Raw genomic sequence first — 20,622 nt, 5'->3', positions numbered from 1 at the left:
TCCAATTTATACGCGCATTGGTTCGCGTTCGTCATTCACCACCTACGGATTGACGTGGACTGGAGTGAAAGTGGGGGGTAAGGTTTGTCATGCACTGCTCTAATGGATGGCCCACTGGGAGTTCTCTCTCTCTCTCTCTGCTACAACGATGCTCCAAAGGCATCAATGTATGTACGCACCTTTTTTTTTTGTATCCATTGATACATAAACGTATAAAAGCACGCGGTTGGCAAACAATGCAAAATGTGGGAGCTCGAGATGCGACGAGGGTTGGGGGGGATTTATTGGAAAATTCACCGCCCACGCTGATTGTCCCGTGCTCGCGGAGAAAGTTGCATGCCTGCGCAGTCGCGTGCGTTTGTATATAATATGCCCGTGCAGTGGGTTTATAAGTAACGTTAACGTGGATGAAAAGCCAAAGAGGTGATGCGCGGTGTGGGACGTGTCAGGGAAGTTTCGTTGATTCGAAGAGCGAGACGAAAGGCGGGGCTAATCGATACGCGCGATGGATGTCTTGTTAGCGACGTTATCCATAGGGATGATCTATGTGAAAACGTCACGTCGTGTGCACCTCGATGATTCGATGATTTGCGGTGTATGAAGTTTGAGGTGCGAATCGATCAACAACACACTTGTAGGTATATATATGACAGTGATCTTTGGGATTAGCGAGGCGTTTGTCAGCCCATCGCATAGGTACGGACCATGGATTTGGTAATCACTTCCGGATGGATTTGGAAATCGCAATAATTATCAATGAAGATTATGGAAATGATGAAAACGATGTGCTCTACCAGACACGTCTTCATCGTATTGACTGTGGTTATAAAAAAGGGGAAGAAAAGCTAACTGGTTGTCTTTTTTTTTTTTCTTTATCGTACCACCACAATCTACGGTCAAACTAACGCAATCCTATATATCCCATGACAACAGTAGTCGAAGCAGTTTAATTTAATTTCTTTCTCGATTAGTCAACTGCCAAGCAGTACCGGTTCCTTTAATCATTTGTAACAATTGAAATGCAAAACGATTGTCAACTGTCAAATAAGTACCATAGACTCGTCTACCAACAAAATTCAATCAAGACTTCGACGCGTACACGCCCGAAGCACTTGATAGCTCTGGTATTATTAGCCACCGCATCAGCCCAGTTCAATTGTATTTGGCAAAATATCTGCGAGCGTATCACCGAAATACCCGACCTCGCCGTGTATATACCATCCTCGGCCCCTCCGAAGGCGATTTCCGCGCGCACGTGCCTCCTCCTCCTCCTTTATTTCTTTCTTCCTTTTTCTTCATCGCTCGCTAGTTGAGAGAGATACTAAAAGGGCTTCCGAGAATTTCTGGGTGGGTTTTCAAGTGCCCCCCAGCGCAACACCGCCGAGTTTAATTTTGCTCGCTTTTCCACGCGTGTGCTCTTCAAGTGCGCGCCCGCGAAAGGTCGTTCACTGTTTTTAATTAAACTTAATCAAGACAACCCGGCGCGTTGAATTATTTATCTCGGCTCGTGCTTCGCTACTAATTTAGACGCGCCCACGCGTACGAGTGTGCAAATATATATAGATCATCAACTGTGTGGTTCATCCATTAAACTATTAGTCGTGGACCCATGAATATCGTCCTGCAAGTGGCGCAGATTATTAAATTTCAATTTATCATCCACATGTGCGGCCAAATACGCGTTTCCTTTTCTCTTTGGCGTCGTGTACATATATATATAGGGAAACAATGGGAACTCCTCTGGGCATCTCAAGGCGACACTTTTACTCCCCCGAGCGCGGTGCCACGCCGTGGTAAAGGTTTACCGCCCAACGAGCTGTAGGTATATACCTATTTATTTTAGATTCGCGCGGATGGAGGCTCTTCCTAAGTTTCGGATCGCGTGAAAGTTATTCCTCTTATATTTCCGTTATAAGTGTACCCGTTGCTCGAGTGCCGTGGAAAGAAAAGTCCATTTCGTTGTTGTTCCCGGCTCGTTTTCTTCATCTCATCGCGGTAAGTGATTCCGAAATAGCACCTGTCAGAAACGAAATTCCATTTACCATGAGCGGGACCACGGACTTTCTAAAACTCTGTTTGAAAGAGGGGTGTGTTGGAGCAGTTGCCGAAAATTGCCTCGCGAACTGGTGTACGGGATGACGAGGAGGTTTCGTCGGAAACGTTTCCGGCATCGCAAAGCATACATACGTCGAAAGTTGAGCTCTCGGTGAACGCGTGACAAGCCCAGTTTCATTATTTACAGCAAAAAAATAAAAAGGAGAAATATTTTTTCTTATCAAATAAAGAGCCCGGTAAAATTTCGTTCTCTCTCGGGCAAAATTTAACGTGGCACTTAATTTACGCAAAAGGGAACGGAAGTGAAATCTTTTGGAACAAAAGACTCGTGCTAAAAAACTTTGCTGCTTATCTCCGGAGACTCCAAAAAAGACATAATTACCAAAGCCAGCAAACGAGTTCCGGTACTATAGTATATATACGTTTCTCGCTCCTTAGGGCGCACACACACTCGTGAAATCAAGAAAAAGTCGGGGTAATTGCTCAGGGGGGACCGCAAACGACGCCATTAGCACGTAATAGGAAGACCTTGTCGTTTCCGGCTTTCGTGCCCAGAAATCCCTTGCCGGAGTTGAAAAGTGCAAGCAGGTACATACGTATTATGCGGTGTACTCGCCTGCGGTGAAAAATCTACGGGGATTAGCCTCGGGGGTTGCAATTGTTTCGAATTATATTCTTGTGAATGACAAATAATTTGACGTTTGAAGTTATTGCGAAAATAAGAATTCGAAAAAAACCTTTTCGTCCTGTCACCACTAACGAACCAAATAGGAAGTACCATTAGCCACAAGAGCTATGCATTTGCAGCTACAGGCAGTCATTGTACGTTTAATTAAACGCTCGCTCGTTCGTTCGTTCCTTTGCCTTCGCCCGTCCTCTTGGCGTGTTTTGTTACTTTCTAGCAACGAGACGCGTGTACACGTTTCACACTCCAGTTAACAGGGCAAAGACTCTTGCGATTTATTTCAAGCAAACGTTTTATACCACCATACCTATCGTTGGAAAAAAAATCCTTTTTTTCGTGTACACGATATTCACTAATCATTTATATAAGTTTTAGAAAACGCCTTGATGTTTTCACCCAAGAAAGTGGCAAAGTTGGTAGAGCTCGTGACTTGAGGTCAAATCTTTCAAGTCAAGAAGGTCGAGAACCGTAGTATACAAACTATGTCTGAAATGAAGACGATAAACACCAATCACTTGATCGAATGAGTCGGGGTACACCATTACTTTTTATTGATAATACTTCTGAAAATAATCCGTCACCCCATCACTTTTGTTAAAAAATAAAATAAAATCGCCATTCAAACAAAATCTCCTCAGAAATGTATATGAATGTTGAATTATGATTTTACATCCGACTGCTGAGCTTGCCATTCGCCTCAAAACCAACGCCAACCCGTCAGTTCATATTGCGCTCGAGGCCATATTTAACGCTCCCGCGCATATTTACTGGCATAAACTTTTTCAATTAACCTCCGCGACGCCTTATCCGTTGATTGGCAAAAACTAAACGCTCCCACACACGTAAGCGTACACCCGCGCTCATGTTAAAAGGCAAAATCATACCATGGATTTCTCAATTTTTCATCTCGTGTCTACCGTAACCCACTCGTAGAGCCATGCGGAGAAAAAACAAAGAGCGTGCGCTTCGACCGAGCAATTACATAAACTAGTCCCAATCGCTCCCCCCAAACGCATACCATACAAGTACAGGCAACAATTCTTTGCACCAATTGTCGGTCCCTTTATCACTGCCGTTCCACCCTGTCCCACACCGCCTTCCTCACACTCTGTATACGCGAAAGAGATCAGCAAGTTCTCCGGCGCGCGCCTCTTCATTTGTATGTAAATCATCGTGCCCCGTTTGTTTCCTGCGATTTATACCCAACTCCCCTCTTTCCCTTAGTATATCGGTATTCATTGCCGCGATGATAAATAACATCTCGATTCCCGCGCGTATACTTGCACAGATTACTTCAAGAAGATGAAGAAGCTCCTCGTCGCGCGAAAAGTCCTGTTAAATGCACGTGCGCCCACTGATTTACGGCAAGCCGTGGCCGGACACGCGCGCAAACGGAGGAGATAAATTTATATATTGTCTCGTGTAAATTGCGCGGGGCTACGAGTTGACGCGCGCAAGAGGGATACGACTCTACCCGGTAAGTGAATTTGTGGGTACAGACAAGGGCTACTCTGTGCACATGCATGTATGGAATTGCGAGTCTTTATTCAATTTGAGTGGAACGGCGCGAGAGTATAGGCAGAGTCTCGTTACTCTCGCTAGTAAAGTAATTTTATATTTAATAGGTTATATGTGTATTGTACTGAAATTATTGCGTGCAAATTTTTTCGGTACATCTAAAACGTTGATTTATCGCGTGCACTTGCCTCGTCTAGACCCGCGCGTTCCCCCCCGAAATTTTGGGTGATATATTTTTTGATTCGCCGAAGCGACAGACTCGAATGGAAATTAATGCGCGTCGATGATCATGCTCTTATTTTCTAAGAACCTCTAAATTGCGGCCAATGGGCTTTGGATTGCCGTTAGCGCTCAATTAGACACCAGTCGCGTCAACTCGAGCGCCTCTCTTTCGAAAAGCGCTTGTGTATAAAGCATTGCATAGCTTGTGCATCATTGCAAAAGCCACTTTCTCGACTCATCTGTAAATTTAATAGCCGATTGTTGGGCTTTTTCGATACTACTCGTCCCAGGCTTTTCGTGGCAGCGAATCTCCCGGTAGCAAAACAATGAAAAAAAGAGTCTGACAAATCGTATATGCATGGTTTTTACTTCCAGCAGCGAGGGCTCGTAAATTTTAAATTCAAACCCATTGTCCGGGCGATATCCCCGGCTAAATTCATTTCGGCAGATAACTCGCCGGAGCGTCCGAGACGAAGAGAGAAACGAAAAAAAAAAAAAAAAAAAAAAAGAAGCGCTCACTGCTTCGTGCGCCCAAGGAATTATTGGGTGCTCGTAAACATCCCTTCGAGCTAATACTCACCGAGGCAACGAGGAGATAAATAACTTATACGTGTATATATGTATGTGATGCTCGTACGCAGAAGGTTGTGATAGTTGAAAGATACATCGGTACGCCTATAACCGGCAGCTCATCGCGGCTTGATTGGATCGTTAACCCAATAACCCGAGCGTTGGTACATAAGGTCGTTTTCGCGCCGATGCTCTTTGCCCCAGCCTTTGTTTTTCCCGTCGCTGTTACGCGAAAGAATTTCCGTATCGCGTTCTGTTTGCTTTGGCTCCGATCATCCGAGGAAATACCGAGACGCTTTGGAATTTTTTACCGATTACTCCTCACCCCCCCCCTTCCTCGCTTGTTCGCGATTTTACGATGTTATTGACAACGCCGATCGAGAAGAAGCAAAGCTCGTTTTTCCCGCTGGGGCGATGCAGTTTGTTTGCCAACGGCGAGTCTTGAGTAGAGGATCGCAATTTCGGCCCCTGACTCACACCATCCCTCGTTGCCATTTCGTTTTACTTAATTACTGTGTACTTTGTTCCGAGCAACGAATGCCCGTCCTTTTCCCCCACCCAATAAAAACAAGGAAAAACATGTGTATCAAGATCAAATAGGCGCGTGCAGTGCGATCTCGTGCACATAGAGGGGGGGGGAGGACAATAAATTACGCGCTCCCCTCTAATCGCGAGAACTCGGCTCGGACACTAGTTTTTTTTTTTTTGTTTTGTTTCCCAGCTTCTTTTCTCCCTTCCCCTGCGGTGCCAGTGTTTCCCCCATCGAATATGACTGTATCCATTATCGGTGATATGCAAATGGGCCCCGTGTACATATGCATCACGGGCTCCTTGGCTTGTCGGCCGTATTTGCATAAACCGAGCAGACTGACGCGTTAAACCTGGTACACACACTCGTACAACACCATATGGGCATTAAATAAAATCGTCTAGCCTTTGCGTCGCGTCGCTCATATTATGTACATTTAGCCGGCATCTCTCGCGAAATCTGTCGCGCCGCCGCGCGTATCTCGTCTGTACTTATTGTGTACTCTGTTAGGGGGGGGAGAAATTCCTCGCAAACTGCATTGCGGATTCTCGAGGATATCGAGAGAATTAAGAGCGCCATCGTGAGAGCGAGTGGATGTACACGCGTGTGTGCTTCCACATGACTCATCGCAGGATGAAGATTACCCGTGTGTGTGTTTTCCCTTCCTTTTGTATAAAAAAAAAAACTGGAGAATCTCGAGAGAGTTGGTGCAGCTCTTCTTTTCGTTTAGTCATCATTAGGCCACGCGCCGAGGCTTGTTATAGCCGAAGAAACATTTATTTTGCGGGTACCACGCGTATGGATATACTTACACGATGGGGGTGATGTTTGCCATGCATTATGCGCTCGTGCGAATCTTGATTGCTCACTTGGCTCGTCTTGAATTGTTATACCACCACTTGCGAGGTGTACCTTGTACTGTTGTCGTTGTTGAGGTTGATATTGTTTAACTTGCGCCTTGGAATTGCAAAGAAGTAAGAGTTTAACATTGGTGCCACGAGCTTACGCTTTGTGATGGGTAGAAGTTGAGACTTTTCTGTACGTTTCTGCACAAAAAATCACGGAGGTTGCTTTCGAGCCGAATTTTCTAACTTATCCAACTGCAAGTAACAAAAAAAAAAAGTGTAACCAATCTTCTTTAATCATCATTTTCCAGGATATAAAAATAAAGGACATCTTACCTACGTGACAAACCAAATTAGTCACTGTCCACAAATCAGAGAATTCGGGGGACGGAGGGTGGGTCACTTTTGTTTCCAACTTTGATATTCTTCATCCTGACATCCCATGATTTTTCGCAAGATTTCAACCTATGTATCATACGAATGCCGTGGAAAGGAAAGTAGAGATAACGAGGAGTAAGGTATATTCTTCTCCGTTCGGATTTTGTCCTCTTCTGTTTCAAGATCATCCTTGTTATGCACCTTTTTTTTCTCTCTCTCAGTTTATAATGGTCCATTGATTGAGTAACAGATACCCACTCGTTTACTTGCCGAATTAACGAACCTCAGCTGCATATTATATTGTATACTCAAGCACCTATATGTAAATATACTTTTTTTTTTTGGAAAATATAACATTATTTTGTTAATTAACTCATTTTTCTTCAATTTCCTGTAGTATCGCGCAGGCACAGGCTGGACATTTATTTTTACGCAGAGAAAAATTGTTCGTTTTTCCACATTCTTCCGACAATTACTATAGGAGCATCGCAAACTAATTTTACCACCCTACTCTTGTGATTTTAATGGCTTCTTCATTTCGGGCATTCCTAACATGTTTGTACACGGTAACTTTAGAAAATAGTTCTCTCTCTCCTCTGCCACAGCTACGCGATGGTTTTCCAAATAATCGCCCATTATTAAATCGATAAACACTACAGTCAGCACGTGGTGTCTGCTTAACATTTGGCGCTTCTTTGTATCAGCATCACTTCCACACCCCCCCATAGACACAAAAAAAAAAAAAAAAAATACATCCAAGACAAGGACGTCTCCACACAAGCCGGTACATCACATGGTCCACCACCAATGTTTGAATCCACGCTCGCGTGTTTACGGTGCAACGACTCGAGCTACCTCCACATGCATTCACCTGATGTATGCTTACACATCCATCGTATAACAGCACATCTGTGTTTGAATGCAGTTTTACTGTATATACTATATGTATGTGTAGGTACTGTTTAGGTATACACTTGTTCGGCAAAGTCAGCCCGAGAATAGGATCGAACGCCGGCGCCGGTGCGCTTATTGGTTTTGGGCTCTGATCAAAAGGAGGAGGATCCATCACTTCTGTTTTACGCGTACGTATAGGTATACAGTTTTTGTTTGGCGTTTTAGGAGGATAAACAATACAACACTGCTCGAGGAAACAAACCCAAGCTACTTTCGATTGACTCGGGGGCTCATCGACTCGGCGATTGTTTGTTTGAATCTGATTTTAAATATTTCGTGAAAAAAAACTATTTTTTCTTTTTGCTGATGTTTGCTACTACGGCCCAGAAGCGTTTTCGGGACACAGCGTGAAGTCACTTTCTCGGCGCGAATTCGCGTGGGTGCGTGTGTCTAGACAGCTTGCAGGATATTTTCCGACTCCCTCGTCTATCAAAATATGCACTGGAATTTGCAAATTTTGCACGTATGGCGTAGGTGTGTGTGTATTGGCCATTTTTTTCAATTCCCACGCGCTCTGTGTATTAATTTGCTCGCATGAGCCGTCACCCCTTCTGTGCTCATTTGCGGTAGCAAACCCCCACCCCCTTTTTTTCAACAAAAATAAGCCCGAAGGAGCGTAACAACGCGTCTCATTACCAGCAACGGGAGACCCTCTTTCGCGTATGCAAAGCACACGTATACGTATACCAGCTCGAAAACAAAAGGGACGAGCTCGCATCGCAGATAAGGCCATATGTCATTGGGCGAGGGGTCCTCGTTGGGGGGACCGAAAAAAAAAAAAAAAAAAAAAAGGAGCACGAAAAGACTCTCGAGTCGGGTATAGTCTCGTGCACGAGTGGGGTGTGCTTTAAAAATCACCGGGGCGTGGGACGAATGACAAATAACCCGGGCCCCGTGAAAATTATGCGCGCGCCTGGGTACATACGTCGAGTGCCCCTGGGCTCCCTTTAGTCGGGAGACAAAACAAACATCGTAAGTGCTCTCGTGCGCTTGATTATTAGTCGCGTAACAAAATCGCGTCGCGACGCATAAAGTCATTCGTTTGGATTTTACACGTTACGAGGGAGGGAGAGCGTGTTTATTCGAATCCGCGAAATTTCGCTTGATCGATCTTGTCCGATCGATAAATATGCGTGTAGGTGTCTCGTGTAAGCGCTTGACACGCAAAAACGAGGGATTTTTCGATAAACGAGGCAAAAACAAAAAAAAGTGTTAATCGAAAACTTGTCACGACGTTAAATCCAACGACAGGAAGTGAACTCGCGTCAACCGTATCTCCGTCCCGTGCGAGAGAGATCAATAACTTCCTGTATCGCCACGCAGATCTCGGCGACTGTCGATATTATATACATGTGTATAAACGTATGGCCGCAGAAACGGGATTTTTGTCGAAAATTCGCTAATGCCCGTACAAGTTGTTTTCTTTCACATTTTTCATTTGTTCGCGAGCGCGTAAGATGTATGGTGTGGGATTTTTTTTTCTTTCTTTTTATACGTGTGTACCGAAAAATCCGCGCGATTATTCATCCTCGTTTTGCGAAGCGGCGAGAAAGAAGAAGAATAATAGGAGCTCAGCGTGGAGCCCCCATTTTTTACGTCCCGCTGACTGCATCTTCTTTTTTTTTTCTCGTTTGTACACAGCACAAGTAGAATGGTATGTATTACGAAACTTGACGCTTAAGGATCGTTTAAAAAAAAAAATCTGAATTGCCGGTTATTGTCTAAAGGCTCTTTGGGAATTTATACACCTTTTCATTGACAATTTCAAATTTAATGATTATGATGTTATCCATTTCATTATATATAGTAATTAGCTTGTATCAATTAAAATTTAGTATGATTATCAAAAGTAACACGCATTTTTTTGTTTTCTGTTGCAGGTATGTGTTGACCAACAGAATAATGTACCCGGTGCTCGTGAGTCCTATACAAATATACACACCTCATGATAATGATTTTTGTAAAAGTATTTATACACGTATGGTGCAGTTTTTTCTCAACTTCTTGCAATAATTTGTCGCGAGGAACTACCGAATCAAACCTGTTTTTCATCTTCATAAATTTCCACAGTTTATCACGGCATATCTTTTGCATATAATATACTAGTAATAAAATACGATAACCATTTGGTAGGCATCACAACAACAAAAGTGTACCACTTGGCACCTCCAGCCCAAACGACCCCACGCGCATACAATGCAACCGATTCATCAGAGTCAAAGTGGTACACCAAACGTGGAAGGGGGGAGGGGGAGGGCCATGAGTCTTGCGTGCGACAGTTACAACGGAACCTATACCCTTCACACTCGCGTGCGCACAATAGAGAGACGACAGCTGGCCACGTAAATGTCACTTGGAGAAGATTGGCCCTCGAATTCTCGAGGAGCCGCTATTACGCCGAATGCGGCCTGGATGTAAATGTAAACTCTTTCCTCCGGTGTATATACCGATCGCGTGTTTCCTGCCTCACCTGGTGACTCCGACTATATAGGAGCGCCTTTCAAATCCTTCCTCCTGCCGCGACAACTCGATTCGCGCGGTCCAAGTAAACGAGAGCTGGTTTTTCCTCCTGAAAATCACTCGAGAGAAAGATCCATTTCGTTACAACGTGTGTACCCTCGAGCTGTATAAGTACATAACTGTCCGCTCGAAAGATACGCCGCCTCATTGTCACGGCTTGTCTCTCTGTACGTTATAATAGACACGTAGCGGAATGGGGAAGGAGGAGAGAGAGAGAGAGAAAAAAAAGAGAGTAGATGTATATATTACCTAAGGTAGAACGAGCCACGCGGAGAGCAAAGCAGTCACTGCAAGTGCACGGCGGCCCAGTTCTCTCGATACCAAGTATACCTGCCTTGTGCTTGGGGCCAAATAGGCGCGAAGGAAACAAAATAAAGAAAGAGAGAAAGAAACAAGCGAGACAACATTCTACAGGTTGGCATTGCAATGCTCTCCCGCTTGTTTCTCCTTTGAAATGAAGGTCGCTCTGCTGGCTCCTGCTGCCCTCGGGAATGCGCGCATGCACGTGGATAATACACGTGTACCATGTACATATATATGCATATACATATACGCCTTCGGGATGAGACGACACCAAAATACACACACATATACCTACGTTGTAGGGGGGATGGGATAAAGTTGTCTTGGTGTACCGAGTTTAAGCTCACCGCGATAATATGTCCCTTCACAGTTACACCCTTCATATCTGCATGCATGCATATAAGTGCCCTTCTTGAGAAGAGGGGTCCTTCATTGGCGAGTGTATAGGTGCTTCTTTTCTCCTTCTTGTACAATTGACTCTCGCGGAGACGCAATCGTCCGGCGCGTGTACGGCCGAAAAAAAGGCTCCCTCGTTAACTGGACTCGTGGAAGAGGTACAAAACTTTTGGGGCTTCCTTCCCCTCTCTCTTTTCCTCATCCCGTTCCGTTTCGTGCTCTTATTGTCCTTCGCTGCTTCTCACTTTGCGTGTACAGAGCCTATAGGTACATGTAGCTCCGCACGAGAGAGTTCTCGAAAGAGTTGTAAGAAAAAAAAAAAAAAGGCCCGTCCTCCGTTATTACGTGCATATTGTTTCCTCCTTGTTTCAAGGACTAATTGATGCGATCTTTTGTTTCGCGGTTTAACAGAGGGAGACCGCTCGGGGGAGAGGAGATGGACTTGCTCCCGTCCCGTCCCACCCCCACTTATGTACCTATACATATACTTTCGATGCACAATGTTCCACTTGGGAGAAAGCAGTCGTTGAAATAATGAAGCGCGTATAACTGTACCGAGCGCCGATTCTTTTTTTTTTTTTTTTTTTTTTTCTTTGGCTCTTTTACTGCCAAGCCATAGCGAATACAAGTATATATGCATGGGTACGCAGAAACGAACGGTTTATTTTGATGGGTAATGGCAGGGCTCTCATTATTTAGAAGATACCAACAACGTGAGGGTGTCCAGTTGTCTATAGGCTTTTTGTGGCGCTAATCATTGGGATTTTATTTTCATTTCAAGATTAAGTTTAATTTTCAACTGTTGTTTATTATGCAGCCTCAAGAGCACGCGAATGCGTGGGTTAGATGGGGGGAGTGGAGGGGTTGCTGGTCCGCGACGTGCAGGGTACAAGTCTCGCCCTCTCTCGCCTCGTGGGATAAATGTGGAAAGTGTCGGACAACAAAGCCCTGCATGCTTATAGTGATGAAAATGATTATATACTTAATTGCACCCAAAGTTGTCGACTGCATCGTACCTTTTTTTTTTTTATTGGAACCTTACGCATATAGGGGTGCGTATTTTCCTATTAAGTACGATTGCCACTTGTCGGTATACTTTTTCTTTAAATTTTTTTGAATTGCATAATTCCATCAATTTGATACGAGGTATTTACTATTGATGTTTGTTTAAAGACTTTGGTCATTCGTCAAGGTGTTACACACTTGTGAAACAAGAGAAGATGATCCGTGAAGTAAAATTCTGACAGTTCCATCGATACGACGCTTACAATCCAAATCCATACATTTGTTTTTATTATGGGGGTATCAAACGATTTTTTCTAAAATAACAAATTCCTCCGTGACCTTTAATCGCACGATCACAACACCAAATTAGCCGAGCATACACATGTGTTCCACTGAGATCGTCAAACAAAAATGCATCTCACAACGCGATTACACATCAATAAAAGTTGCTGTACACGGGTCTATGTGGCATGTATATATATATGCGTGTGTGTGTGTGTGTGCAAGCTCATGATTTATAAAGAGCGAACTCGCGATCTCTCATTGTACTACATGCACACAAACGTGTATACCCATCGAGCCAATGTACGCGAGAAAAAGAGGCTCTCTCCTCTACACGCGTCCATACACGAATGCTAGTACTTCGACTTTATCCATACGCGTTACTTAACCAGCTAAACAAGCCCCTCTTCCGTATGCTCGCACAATTATAAGGCCTGCACCTCCTCCATTCTTTCTTTTCTTTGTCTCCCTCCTCCTCCTCCTCCGTTCTCCTCTTCTCTGTTTCGCACGTAATATATACCTACGCCACGCCACCCTTTTCTGACAGCGCAAGAAACATCTTCCGATCCTCGTCTCCCCCTTCGTACAATACATACACACACGCCTTTCTCTCCGCGTCCATTGTCTGGCCGATGTTTGCTTTGCGCGCACGTGCGTGATTCTTCATTTTTCTTAGCCTCTGAACCCGTCGATCCTCCCCCTCCTCCTCCTTGCCGGTGGTTTTTCGCGCGTCCCGCTTCCATAAGGATATTTCATCTCATTATGAGCTGCCCACACGCGCGTCTGTACGTACATACACGTCCGCGTACGGGCTTGTCTTGTTTTCAGGAAAAGGTACGTAGGACTCGCCTCTTAGTTTCCTTCGACGATTGTTCCCTCGCGCCGAGTAACGCTCTTTTCTCCCCCCAACATGTATGATGTACACTGCTTTGTCACTGCTCGGAAGTGGTCGAAAGAGACGTTCTTTTTTCTTTGCCAAAAAGTAATATGTTTGATTTACGAGAGAAAACGATATACGTATATATACTGATAGACATTGGTGCTAAAATTCATTTGGGCGGGCGTTAAATTGCCAAGTAAATCGTTAGACGCGCCGTTTATGTGAATTAAATGTGAATTAATTGCCGCGACTTTCGTCGGAGTGCGCGCGATAAAACGGGGGGAAAAGCAAAAATTACAAGTACACCTTCTCGAGGGAGATTGAAATCTCGGCGACTCCGCGTATCCGAGGCGATACCGATTCGATAAACGTTGCGAAAGGCCCTCTCGGGTGGTAAAATTAATCCAGTCGGTCGCGTATATTATAATTTTTCCGCATAATTATCCTTTCGACGTGTTGGATGCAAAAACTGTTAGACGAGCGTCTATAAAACGCACTTCCTCGCTGTTGTTGTTGTTTCTCTACCTCCTACGCGTACCGCTTGCCATGGATTTTTGATGTGGGCTTTTCCTAGCCGGCGCATAATACCATCAATCTGTTATTCTCTACGTGGGTGGAAACCCGCGCCGGCCACCTTTTGAATTCACCTTCTCGTGCGCTCCTCTCGCTCATTATTTCCGATGAAACTCGCCTCTCTCTATCCAACACTCGGATCTGTGTTGCTTTTGGATGTTGTTGTTTTTTCGTTCCGTTCGTTTTTGACAGAAAAATACGGAAATTCGCTCGATTTCCAAACTTGTTTGCGGCTTGGAAACTTACGATAAGCATTTGCGATTTTTCGGCTCCCCAAGTTCTTACAACGCGCTCGAGCAAACAAGTTTTGCAAAAAAAACCAACGGAGGGAAAAGACCCACTTGAATGTGCGAAAGTCATCGCTCGACCAAACAGTACTCGTGTGGCTCTTCTACGAAGCCCATCGTCTATAGACAAGTTGTCGAAAAAAAGGTGGTCGTACTACTTGAATTCACCACAATGTGATCGACAGCTACATTTGATAAGAAAAAAAATAAAAAACAATGCAAAAGCATACGCAATAAAAATTCATTGCGCTGAGGAAAATTCATGTAGATATGATCCTGAACGACGACTCTTTGGAGACCCATGAGAAGCATAATATGACCTCTTTTATTATAATTGCAATAATAACAGCAACAATGGCCAATCGCGTCCCATGTCGTCCGAGCGCCAAAAGCCAGGCAGGTTTGTCGCGTGTCGCGCGCGTATATACTTATACGTACCATGTAAATCTACCATTGTATGCAAGAGCTCTTTCGTCGCAGCGCGCGTCTATATACGTAATTTGAGGCACTTAAGCGCGAAACTTTATTTGCATCGGGTTGGGGCGGATGCTGCGCGCAAACTTATCATTCCCGACGCTGCTCCGACTAATGCTCTTCTCCGAAGTATTAACTTTTTTTTTCTTTTTTTTTTTTTTTTTTCAACCCCAGCTACCATGTATATCCTATATACTGCTTTCTCCGTCTCGTTTGATTCAAAATGACGGCGTCGCTTTGATTTTCATCTCCTTTCTTTTTCTCCTCGCATTGTCTCCGGTAATAAACTGCAGTACACATTGCGCTCCCATGTATCTTTTTAGATAAAAGATTATTGCCAGTCGTGGGTATCCCCGTATATAATACACGTTGCAATGAATACATTACAGGATTTCACGCTTGAAGGCGCGGGAAATTTTCTATCGTCAACATTTAACGGTACTAAAACATTTTTCAAATAATCTTCTCACCAGCGGATTTGTAAGGAAGACGACTGGTCGCGATGGGCTTTAATGAAGAGATTAACTCTGAGTATATTATTAATTAAACCGCGAGTATGGAGTTTTATTTCAACGAAAAAAAAAAAATTGCTAGAGATTATACACACTCGTTTTGGAGAATAAAATAGAAAGTTTGCGTTGAGGATGAAAAAAATGAAATTAAATAGCAGCTCGAGCGCCGTTGTGTGTCCCATATTATTAAAAACAATAAAACCGGTTTGCATCGGTAAGTGTCGAGCGGCTAATCCGTGTCAGCGCATTAAATTTGCCGTAACATCGAAAACCGTAACTTTGAGATTGACGCTTCACGACGTCGATTTATCAGAGCTGACGAGTCGTAAACTGTTGTATTAATAATTTATAACGCGCGATAATTTTGCACGACTAAATGGTAACGAAATCCACAAACTTTCGAAAATTCACGCTCGAATCGACGCAGCAGGTGTTCCCGTAAAGTTGACGAAGAAATTTTGCAAATCATCTAAAAAACCCAATTACGCCGTCCCTCCTCTTTTCTCTGCCAATACTTACCTGTTGGAAACTTGCAAGTATGCCGATCGATGGCAATTTCATTGTATTGCAGAATCAAGGTTTATGATTATAAACGATGAAAAAGGGCTCTATTGGTTTTTTAGCGAGACCTCGTTATGTCCCCTCATGAATAACTTTCAACTTGTTTACTAGCTTCAAGTTTTTATCGCGTTTACAAAAAAGAAAAAAAAAATTTTTTTCCTTCGCGTAAAAGACAGTCGAATTAAAAATAAACTAATGGCCTTTGGTGTTTCGGAAACAAACCTCGTAAACACAGTAAACGTGGAAGTTGGTTACATTTCACGAGGAAAAAAAAAAGTAGGTCAGGGTCTCTTTAACCGAGACTTTGTTTTCCCAAGTCTCATTTTTGTCAAAAATATTTCTATGGTTCTCGTGCTTTCGACGGAGCAAATATATACACCAGCCGTGCTTTGAAACGAGACTCTGAAAATATTTGTTTCAAATTATCGCCGTTTGGCTATTTGGCGTCTCACCTCAGGGCTAATTTTAAAATCGCGAGGCTGATGCTAATGATCATCCATTTTCTTCGTATTGTTTGCAAAACAAATACCTTCACGGTTTGTTAGTTGAAAGGTACAAGAGTCAAAGGGCCATTATATATTTCGGCAGCGATCTATCCTCACAATGGCCATTTCGTACATTTTTTGACAATCGGATGATCGTTTCGAGCAGCGACTCCCACACCATTGTTCGCGAACACAAGGCACAAACGGGCAGGAGTCTCATGAAAAAGAAAAACAATGTTTTCCACGCGCCGCACGGTGCTACCACGGGGATTGCTCATATAGTTATGCTCCGTAAAGAAAAAAAAAAATAAAATAAATAAATAAATCTACAAGGAGAGGTAGGAAACAATTTACATTATAGACGCGAGCAACTGCGTTTTCTCAAACTCTCATATGTGTACCTACTCTCCCGAGGTATACCTACACCCCATTAAACTCCCGACATCTACGACACGGCTTTGGCTGGAAAATCGTTGTGATACAACAAAGAACGGAGTGCGAGGTAACCCTCCCCCCCTCCCTCTCATACCCTTTAAACACGAAAACAAATTAAAATTCTTTTCAGTCATAATCGCCGGGAATCACAATTGTCGTCGTTAGAAAGTAACGCGCAATAAATCCCAAACACCCGCGCTCGTTCGTACATATATATGTACATACACCCGCGGTTTATAAGCACAGCAGCAGTCCCGGATAATTCGAACGTTACAAGCTCGGCCGTAACGCGATTTATGCCCCGGGAGCGCACAATGTAGATTTCGAACGTGCGCTCTTGTGTATGTATATGTATGTACTGGTATGACAAAAGCGACCGATTCAATTGGTCGCGTGTGTGTGACGTAAAAGCCCACCTGGAAAGGAATACACAAGGAAAGTGCAGCTCGACAGAGGAGCGATACACTTTGCACCTCGTGAGGGGATGAAACTCGTCGATCTTTCATTGTGGGCGGAAGAGTCGTGGAAGCTCGTTCTCCGCGTTGCAAAACGCCACCCCTCGTGCACGTGATTATCAATGCCGTTTCGGAAGCAGCACCATTGCTTCTCACGTCCAGGGCGCGCTCGAAAATCTAGCCGTCTATGATCGAATTATGGCACGCGGGATCTCATACGAAGGGTTAATAATCTCGCGAGCGGGTGCGCGGAGCTTTTTATACTTACGAGGGATTACGCAAATCTGTGGGGTGTGTTGTCTTGCGAAACCAAGTGTATACACGTATAAGAGGTACACCCACTCGGTGCTGGGGTACACGAAGCAGAATAAAGTACAATTCATCTTTTCGAGGAGATGGGAAATTCCACCCTAGTTCTTAGAAAAAAGTGTAATTGATGAAGCCTCGTGGTATACTTTCTACTGAGGAATTTTTCGTACACATATATGTGTATATGCGACGTAAATGCAGATGATATATGTTACGTAAAATCGAAAAAAGTACTTTTTGTAAAAAAGAAAATACGAAACACGCGAGGTAAATCATAAAACGATTTAACAGCTGCTACGGCAACTTGTTGTCGAAAAGTAAGTATCTCAAGCACCCCCCGTGGGATGATTATTTATACGATCTATGCTGTTCCATCAAATTGATTCAAACGAGGCATTGTTCGCAAAATTGGAAATTTAAATTTGACGGAAATTCGAGCGTTTCTCTTGTACGGGCATGTACCTTTGTGTGACGACACACGCGGTATATCTTTACGTAAGCGAGCGGGCGTTCGTTTCCAAATTTACATTTCGAGACCCCCGAAAGAGTTCGGCAACCTACACCTCGGTTCGAAAGTTTTGCGCTCGGATGGTTTTTTTGGCGGGGCCTCGTCGGTAGTTTGATCGAAATCGTAAATCACCACCTGTATGAATATAGGTGCTTTCGCATCGCATCGAGTCTTGGGTGGATCACGCAGACAACATTCAATTTTCTCACCCGCGCCCTTTCCATCCACTCGCGATTTGAAAGTCAGAGTAGATTTTATCGCTCGTCTTTCACCATTTGTCACGTTGCTCCGACTGAACGCGCGATTGCGTCCCTAATCCAGCTGGTTTACCTCAATAATCTTCACATGAACCACCATGCACATCGATATATGGATAAAATGAATGGAGGCTGTAAAAAATACAAGAGCATCATGGATGTCGAGGCGATTGAATCGACTACCCCCCACGGGGCGCCTGTAACCCTCGCGCGAGACGGGACGCCTAGAAATGACATCTTCACAATGACCTCCCAGTGGCTCGTACCGGCCACCCCGCGAGTTTTCCCAGCCTCGAATGGATTTACGAGAGCCCCCCCGAGATAAACATGCTCGGACCCCCGAGTCATAAGTACCCCGATGTATGCCTAATGTATGTATATATATATAAGTTATTTCCGCGAGCCAGAGATGAAGACGTGCGGCGAAACGTTATGCAAAACGTGCCACGTGTTATACACCTAGTCGCGGCATAATCCCAGCAGGGGAGGTGCTCTCGCGCGTATCATTATTATTGTCGTTATTTGCGAGCCGGGTCCGCGTTTGGTTGGTATCGCGGATGTGGGTGAACACGTGCTCGGTGGCCTGTCACAACTATACATACGTACCTCTTAAAAGTGCGAATGGGAGTATATTTTTGGATGTATATACGCTCGCTGGGGTCGTATGCACCGCAACCTGCACCAGACTTCCCGTCTCCGAGTTATTTTTATTGTACACGTATATGTGTGTTCGTCTCTCTATTATATATCGTTCGCGGGTTTCGCGTTGATTCGTCGCCAATTAAAAATTATGCAATGCCTTACGTAAGGTGTACGTTACGTCCACCGGTAAAATATGACGAATGACGAACCAGCACTATGATGAAGAAAAAAACAAACAAAATACACGGACCAACATTCAACAATATCCGATTCTATTTTATCTACGTGCAAATAATATATATAGGCATGCACGGTGACAATTTTAATTTCGGCAATATTTTCCGTAGGCTCGTTACGTAAATCACGACCAGCCAGTGCCGGTCCGGTATAGAGTCCGCTTAATTTAGGACGCCATAAAGCCCGACGAGCGAAAAACGGGGGTGGGGAAGAAAAAAAATGATTGCAAAAATTTTCACCTCCGCCACCTATACTCTTCCTCCATATGCCGCGACGAATCATAAATTAAAAACTTTCTCTGTGTAGCAGCTGCACCAGCGACTCGGTGGCGACGCTTTTTCCCCACCTTCTGCGGGTTGTACGTTATACCCACGTGCCTGTGTATAACCTACATGGGAAATGACTTGGCGTTACTTGAACAAACTACGCTGCAGCCAACGACAACCGTGCCCCCCCGTCGCGGGGGTTGGTGTACCTATGGCTCTCTGACGTGTCTATTCGCTCGCGCGAGTGAGAGATCGGCTGTTTACTGCGTACTTATTCGACGCGACAATAATTACAACCGAGCCTTGGAGGGGCTTTTAATGAATTTCGCGCGGGTTGCCTATTGAGTGCTATTGGATGGATGCAGTGATGAAGGGCCCGCACAAGTGGATTACGCGCTCTTGGATGTTTGGCACGTTGCCATTAATTTTATCACGCATATATACATGTAACCGATTTTTTTTTTTTTTTTTTTTTTTGTAAAATGCTTGATAGTAGTAGTATCTCCATTAATTTGATAGTTTGAACACAAAAAAATGGATACCACGTCTATCAATGCAGCCCAATAAATATTACTGTAACTTTTGAGTGGTCTGAGAACAAGAGCATTAGATTCCTTCAACGTATCGCTTGTGGCTGTAAAAGTCTGTTTCTCGAACTGCAGGAGTATCGACTTTCTGCTCTACCAGCTGAACCATTTCCATGATTCTCATGTGATGGGTATAATAATGGTCCTTATGGATCACAAGAATACGTGCGATTATGTGCTGTTTAATAAAAATTTAAGATGCTCCTCGAAGCATAGCTTTTTAAAATTAATTTATGTAAGTTCAGCATACGTTATTCTCGGTCCATTCACACCAGTGGTACAACTTGCGTCTCCAACACCAAGCACAAGATCGAACATTGTTAGCAACATTTGTTACATGGGACCAATCATTATATAATAAGAAAAAAAAATTTGTTGCTTTACAATTCGTTCGGATGGAAAGAAATACGTAAATAAGTGTATGAACAAGTTAAAAGAATAACTCGAATAACGAATCTACCGCACGTGAAGCTCCCGAGCCCCGTCAATAAGACACGCGCGGTCTTAATTTCTCCCGAGCGCGCAGTTAATCCATCAATAACACCAGAAGTCTCAGTCAACGCCGACACGCCTCTCGAAGGGAAAAAAACGCATCCACGTTCCCAAGCGAGAGATTTCACCCGCGGACAGTAAAAAGTACACGAGTCGCTCGGTTATTATTATTTTTCACATGCGCTCGCACTTGCACGCGCGAGTTGAAATAAAACGGCGCGGGTCCGTCTCTCTCCGTTTCTCCCCCGACAAAAGGAGGAAGACTAAACGTCAGGATAATCATCCGGCTCGAAAGTTGTTTTTAACTTTGCCAATAATTATAAATGAAGTGATCTTTGAATTATTAATGACGACGCGAGAGCGCCGCGATAAGGCGCCAGACGAGGGATTTCTTATTCGC

At 44.1% G+C, this 20,622-nt stretch overlaps 1 protein-coding gene and 1 long non-coding RNA gene across 2 annotated transcripts in view; both read left to right on the top strand.

Moving 5' to 3' along the window:
• LOC149375340 (uncharacterized) overlaps positions 1–9,870 on the top strand; it is an 87,279-nt gene extending 77,409 nt beyond the window's left edge. The window contains exon 2 of the long non-coding RNA XR_016292859.1: positions 9,637–9,870. This is a non-coding gene — a long non-coding RNA (uncharacterized LOC149375340). The remainder of the gene's footprint in view (positions 1–9,636) is intronic.
• cv-c (RhoGTPase activating protein) overlaps positions 1–20,622 on the top strand; it is a 269,141-nt gene that overhangs the window by 189,379 nt on the left and 59,140 nt on the right. The window lies entirely within an intron of this gene.

The sequence above is a fragment of the Copidosoma floridanum genome, unplaced genomic scaffold (genome assembly GCF_036245765.1).
Source record: "Copidosoma floridanum isolate Cflo_tuat_1 unplaced genomic scaffold, Cflo_Japanese_pri ptg000007l, whole genome shotgun sequence".
NCBI lineage: Eukaryota > Metazoa > Arthropoda > Insecta > Hymenoptera > Encyrtidae > Copidosoma > Copidosoma floridanum.
This window is presented reverse-complemented; position numbering and strand designations above follow the sequence as displayed.